Here is a 7,645-nt window from a genome sequence, read left to right as displayed (position 1 = left end):
TCCTCCCTTTTGGTTTAAGTGCAGCCAGCGAGCAAGGTGATGTTTTCATTACATTCGAAATGGCCTTCATTACATTTACATTGTACAACGTTTAAACTTTGTTCTATTTATTTATGTCCGTGTTTATTTATGCATTTTTTTGTACAGTTACTTTGGATAATTGTGCCTGCAGTGATGTCTTCAAAAAGACAGTACAAGACACATCTAGATTCTACACAAGTAAGTAGCCTACAGATATAAGTAGCCTACAGATGTTTGACAGGACAGGAAGAGTGGGCACCTATTTATATGGCACCTTGATGTAAATTTTGCATTTTACCCCCCCCCCCCCCCCCCCCCAATAAGTATTTAAGTATATAAGTATATAAGTATTTTGTAAATGATATTTATTAAGAAATTATAGGTCATGATCAGAACTAGGGATGGGTATCGTTAGGATTTTTTCGAGACCGGTACCGATTCCGGTTCTGCTTATCGATTCCGGTTCTTAACGGTTCCCTATTTCGGTTCCAAAATGGTATAAAATAACTTAAATAAGAGGTCAAATTTTTATTTAACAAAAAAGCCCAATGTCAATTTGAGTATATATATAATGTACAATGAATAGTGTAACATCCTCTCCTTTATTGAGCCATTTGTGGATAATATAGTGATTATTTTAAATTAAAATTAAAATTAAAAGTATTTACCCAGGGCAATAGTGTTGTAGGCTACTTCTCTTACTACTAACTACTGACAATGACAAATAAAAGCATGTCTGAGATCTGAGAGCAACACACACACACACACACACACACACACACACACACACACACACACACACACACACACAAATTAGCATCGCTAATGGGGGGGGGGCATCTCCAGCCGATAGGTGAGAACGGCTCCCCTCTCCCCCTCACTCGTGGTGGTAACAACAAGGAAGTCAACACACACACACACACACAGCAGCCTGCACTCATGCCGCCACAAAATAAATCTAAAGTGTGGTTGCATTTTAGAATATGCAAGGAGAACAAAGAACACATATGGGATGGCCCAAGTGGGGCGAAAAATCCGCGGCGAAAAATCCGCGGCGAATCACGCATGGGACAGGGGAAAAGGCCCCTGACCTCCTGGGCTCCAGGCGCGCTAATTTGAGCCGCGGTCATCCACACTTTTCTACCCCAAGAAAGAGCCTCGTCGGAAGGGTCTGAGAGCGGCGTAGACCGCGGCGCAAATTAGCGCGCCTGGAGCTCCAGGACTGGTGCTTTTTTTGGTGTTTTCACATCGGAAGAGAAGCTTTGATTATAGGCTATATATTTTATTTTGAGAGGTAATGCCTGCGTCAGGCAGTTGACTTGTTTTATAAGCCTAATTATTTGTGCGTCACTGCTTTCATGAAGGCTGCAACAGTTGTTGCTTCAATGCTTATCGTTTTAAATAAATGAGACCCGCCTCTGCAAGCCACAAGCCCACAACGCGTCGCTGATGCAACACGTGAACGCGGTGTAGGCTTGTAGATCAGCTCTGTTCCCTGCGCTTCTATTAAAAGGGTAGAAAATAAATAAATAGCGTGTGACCGCGTGTCTGTGAGAACCGATAGAGAGAACCGAAATTGAATTATTGTAATGGGTACCCGGTACCCAGGCACGTTCGGTTCGTTACATACTTGGTCCCGAGTTTCGGGACCCACCCCTAATCAGAACACACTTGGACATCTCAGGCCTAATATTTCTACATTTTAAAAGTTAAAACTCTACAAAACGAATCATTGCTGCCCAGTGCCCAATCTTCCATGTCTGTGATACCCATAGACAACGGTACAGCATCGCTTGGAACATGTTTGAACGTTGGTGCTCGGCTAGACCTCATCGGATGGTCCCGTTCCAGGCCTCGGTGGTGCACATTCTGACCTTCCTGCAGGAGATCCTGGATAGAGGCCTGGAAGGCCTCCGTTAAGGTCAACTTGGCAGCCATTTCGGCATACCACGTCGGCATAAAGCAAGACGGTGGGAGAACACCTGCTGGTTCGACAGTTCAAGAGAGGCATCAAGCGTGCCTGTGCGGTTTCTCTGGTCCCGTCCTGGGATCTGACTCTGGTACTGGATGCCCTATCACATCATTCCTTTGAGCCGCTGGAGAAGGTGGACCTGAAGTTTCTTCCGCTCTATTGGTTGCCCTGACAACTGCAAAGCGTGCTAGTGACATGCATGCACTCTTGGTCAGCCCGAGCTGCATGAGATTTAGTGGGAACTCAGGGTGTCTATTAGGCCGAACCTGGTTTTCGTGCCTAATAATTTCCCCTCTGTGAGTGCTCCAGTCGACCTAGTAGCGTTCCATCCGCCTCCGTTCTCCTCGGTGGAGGACAGGAGGCTGAATCTGCCCGGTTAGGGAACAGACAGAACTGCTCCCTTCAGAAAGGGTGATAAGTTATTTGTGGCATGGGGTTCTCAGGTCAAGTGAAAACCCATATCAAAGGTAAGACTTTCACAATGGATTATGGAGCCATAGAGAGGAATACAGCCCCCAGAGGGTCTGAGGGCACACTCTACTATAGAGGCATGTCTGCATCCTGGGTATGCCTCCCTTTTTGCAGGGTCGGCATCTCGTCGGGCACACCAACGCTGCTTCTCTGCAGGTGATAATTGTGACATTTTCCTGAAAAAATATGTTTGTCTTTTATAATATTATTTATTTCATATTTAAAACAGTGTTTTTATTTACTGTACAGTTAGAATAGTAAATTAACTGCAGAAAAATATAAGAACATGAGTCATGAGTGTCAACTATGTTACTCTTAGTCCACTAAGTTACCAATACAAGGGCAACATAGTTGACAGTAACATAGTTGACATATTTGCTGTTTTCTGGTCTAAAATCAACATGGCTGCCTATCACCAAACACCACATGGCATTTTTACAGAAAGATTCTTCTAAATATTAGATCCACGTTTGAGAAAAGTTGAAATTGAAAGTTATTTATAACAATATTGTAGTCAAACAAACAAGGAGGTTGGAGTGCACACCAGTAGTAAAGAGGTGCTGACCGCGGGAGATAAAAATCTAACAATATTGTAGTAACACTGTTGACATGCGATAAATCCACACATGACTCACACACTACTTCATGTTAAATATTGAAGAAAGAGGAGAAATAACATACATTGGAGCCATGCCAGTCTGTTTATCAGTAGTTAATGACATAATATGGAGCAGGTCATGTGATTTGGAAATGACACACCCCCTTGAGAGGTGTTTTTGTAATGGGTAACTTAGTTGACAGTGACTTCTCGGACACGGATAAAATGTGTTATTTTCCATATAATAGTTGATATATTGCCAAAAACATTAGATATGCCATGATTATCTTAGCCGTATAAAAATAAAATGATCAAAATAATTTTTGATTAAGCTCATTGTATTGCTGTTTAACTAATTAGAAGATGGTTGTTATTACATTCGGACAGTAACTTAGTTGACATTTGAGTGATATCCAGCCACTTTTGTATTAATTAATGATAAAATTTGTATAAATAATTATGGTATTTGTAAAGACATGATCATAATGATCATAAATAGCATTAGTTTTTTTATTTTACAAAAATTACATACAAGTTACATCCCTCGGACTTCAAAACTCCCGCAATTTGATATTGACCCAATCGACCAATTGTTGAGTGAATTAAAAACACGTTTTTCTTCACAAAGCAGTGACATTCTGAAAGGAGCAACAGCCCTCGACCCCAAACACAAAACATTCATGGATAAAGAGTCCCTCTGGCCAATGGCTAAACATTATGGCATTACTTAAGAAAACCTCTCTGCTGAACTGCACCAAGGAAAAAGACTAATTGAAAATAAAAGAAGAAATGGAGAGGTTGTAAACAGCACAAAAGATGTGCGGGTGCTATTACAACCGTACGATGAGGCGTTTTCAGACCTATACAAGCTTGTGAGCATCGCCATAACACTGCCTGTCACATCGGCTGCTTGTGAGAGGAGTTTCTCCTGCCTGACCTACCTGAGGAACAAGAGTGGAGATGCCTGAACCATCAACCTGGGAGTACTGGCCATCAGTTCTAGCAGAACAAAAGAACTGGATGTGGAAAAAGTGATTGACCGCTTTGCAGCCAACCACAGCAACAGGCGGATCGTTCTTCTGTAACTGGTGAGTTCAGTACACCACAACAATCTGTTCATATCTAATCATAATGTTAATGTTTGGCCGCTGTGCCTCACTGTGTGAGTATAGACTGCACGCCTACTTGTGTATATTCCTGTCTCCATGGCAACATAATTGATGAGATCACGTATAGTAGTAGGCTACTAGTAGTAGTAGTATTCGATTCTAGCCTAGTTTTGATCACAGTATTTTGTATTAATCCACTTATGCGGTGTCCACGTTTACATTATATGGTGGTAACGTAACCACTTTTTTCCGTATGTGTGTGTGTGTGTGTGTGTGTGTGTGTGTGTGTGTCCATTTACACTCTGCAGATCTCTCAAACTGCGGTCTGTGTATGCTGTGTTGTCACTGTGCCCCGAAGAGCCCAAGGAATGTTTATTAACAGTTTGCAAAATTACAGTATTACATTTCAAGCACAAACTCAATAGATTCTCTGTAATATTAATAGGGAATAAAGTTGAACTCGACCATATTTTATGTCTCGACCTGAATCATTCTATTTGGAAATTAGCCGGTGACAGTGTCACATTTGCATTGTTGTGTCACACTTATTAATATGTATTCACGTTATGTGGCCTATAAACTAGGACCACTGAATCATTGGAATGTCATTTGTCGTTGTAATGGTAATGAGCTGACGTCTGACACTCAGGACTAGTCAACAATGAATGAATCTTTATTGTGCGTTCTCCCTCCAAATACCCAGCAGTGTATTCTCACAGACAACAGTGCCACCTAGTGGCCTGGAATACCTAAGAATATCATTACAGTGTATATCAGTGATGTAAATAGGTTTTCAATGTAATGAGTCCCGGGATGCAGGGATGGAATTTTAGATGAGTCCCAGGGACATTTTATGAGTCCCACTTCAACGACGTTAGGAGTCATATTTTGCCATTTTTTACAAATTGCAGCATTTAATTCCCATTTTATATGGTTATAATGTGGTTATATTCATGTAGAAAACAGAAGAATAAATTATTATAACAAAAGCTAGCAAAATAAACTAGAATAAAAAACAGTACAGTAGTGCATCCCGTGGATGCAGAGGTCGTTGTTTCATTGCGTCCCTTAACTATAAACTGCGTTTTGGGATGCAAAATGCACCCTATTTTAATCTGTGATATATTATTCATAGCTTTTGCCAAAATCCAGTAGCCCCTGCTAAAAAAAAACAGCCCCCCCATAGCTCCCCCATGCACAAATGTCTGGAGCCGTCGCTGCTTCACAGTACTGTCATACTGGAGGTGGTGTACATTATGAGAACACCATGTGATACTTTGACCTGACACACACACACACACACACACACGCACGCACGCACACACACACACACACAAACACAGCAAGCACGCACGCACACACACACGTCAATGTTTAACATGAAACATGAATTACTCTCCACGCAGTTCGTTAGATACGTGGATATTGTACCAAAATAGAATGCAAGGAATAACACACATTAAGGATACATCAATCTAAGTTAAAATCAGAATCAAAGTCTTAGGATTTGTCACACAGCAGGGAGGCATTGGGTCCCATTTTTACTGTCTTTGCTATGACCGGGCCGGGGATCGAACCCCGACCTCCCAGTTTCAGGGCGGACACTCTAACCACAAGGCCACTGAGCTGGTTAATGCTATTACAATGGCTCAGCAATATAATATTGTAACTCAGGGTTGGCGAAAGGGCCTTTCTGTGTGGACTGGAATTTGTGTTCCCTAAGGTAGGTACCCTCACAGAAAACATGCAGTAATCCTTGTCTCTAAACCTCCGCCTGGCCAGCCGGGGCGCCTGATGGAGGGGAAAGGAACTGGTCGGAATAATGTGTTCCTTCCACACGCTACATCCGGCCGGGGAAACTCTCCCCTGTCAGGTATAAAGAAGCAGCTTGGACTCCTCATGCATAGAAGGAAGCATGAGGTCAGTATGCTGCCCTCCCCCAGGTTGGCAGAGGAAGTGTAGCACCCAGGATTAGTATTACATTAGATTGACACTGGGTGAAAAAATGGGTTGCAAATAGGAGGGTTTTTTTTAAAGTAAAAATAAAAAAAAATAGACACTCAAATTATTTCTAAGGATTTGGGGGCCTTAGCTAAGGATGAATACAAAATGATGAATGAATATCAACATCCTAATACCGTCCAATACTTTGATAGGGACTGGGAGGGGGTGAAATTATGACAGGCATTTGCTGCTGTCAACTAGGACCAACAAGGTCGATTAGTGGATTTACTAGTCTAGTTGCTTAATGCCCTATAGTGTGTGTGTGTGTGTGTGTGTGTGTGTGTGTGTGTGCGTGCGTGTGCGTGCGTGCGTGCGTGCGTGCGTGCGTTTTTCTCCTTACCAACAGTAACTGAATATGCGTCAGTGACGTGACACCCCAAAAAAAGTGTTTTTTAAAAACCTTTAAATAACAGGAATAAAAATTATTTACTTTTGTTCTACTCACTCTCATCTTTATGGAAACATATTGTTTTTGGATATTTTATTGGAATCAGAATTTATTCAGCATTTTGTTGTACTTGTGCCTAAAATCGTCATATGGTGTGACAATAATTGTATATAAAATGAAAATGGAGTACACCTTTCTTAAGTTGCTCACTTTATCAAAGTCCTTTAACTAACTCTGTGATCCACTATAGTTTTGTGAAAATGTATTAAATCTGTATATTATTTTCGTAATCAACACTGAATGTGAGGCCCATGTTATCGGTCTTTCAATATATTTTGTATTTATTGTGAAAAAAAAAACTTTCTCTAAAATTACACAAATATTTGTGACTCTTCCTTATACTATTTGCTATGTAATCCATAAACATTAACGGTTTCATCATTAATAAAGGTATGATTTTTTCACTATTTGGAACGTCACACCAAATGATTTAGTGCCACACCGTATGATCGATCATATCTTCATTTTTCAAAGCAAACTGTGTTTTAACCTACTTATTAGTGAGTACTGAACTTTACAGATTGATTAAACAATTACTCAGGAAAAACAGCAACAGGAAAATTGCTTTAACATGGAATAACATGGCAATGACTGAATAAAACAAAATTAAACACAATTTATTGTGGATAGTTGCAGATTTTAGGTGAAAATGCTTAAAACAAATGTTTAAATGGACAAAAGAAACATGGGACTTTGTTATTTGTTGTTATATCTGTAGGAAAATACCGTTTGTATAATATGGTGTGACAAAAAAGTCATATGGCGTGACAGGAAAACAGCTACAGAAAACGTAATATGGTGTGACACTTTATCATAATGGTGTGACTATGTTTTCTGTAGCTACTAGCTACACATTAGCATGCTAACAACATGCTAGCTATAACAAAGCAACATAGATTTACATGTATTTATGACCAAAAAATCTAATACCTTTAGCTTTTTTAATTAAAAAGGTCACACCCACAGACACTTGGAAGAGTCGCATTGGTCATTGTTCCAACAAGATCATATTTCATGAACAG

Source organism: Protomyctophum parallelum, assembly GCF_964188405.1.
Source record: "Protomyctophum parallelum genome assembly, chromosome: 13".
Taxonomy (NCBI): domain Eukaryota; kingdom Metazoa; phylum Chordata; class Actinopteri; order Myctophiformes; family Myctophidae; genus Protomyctophum; species Protomyctophum parallelum.
Note: the sequence above shows the minus strand (reverse complement) of the source record.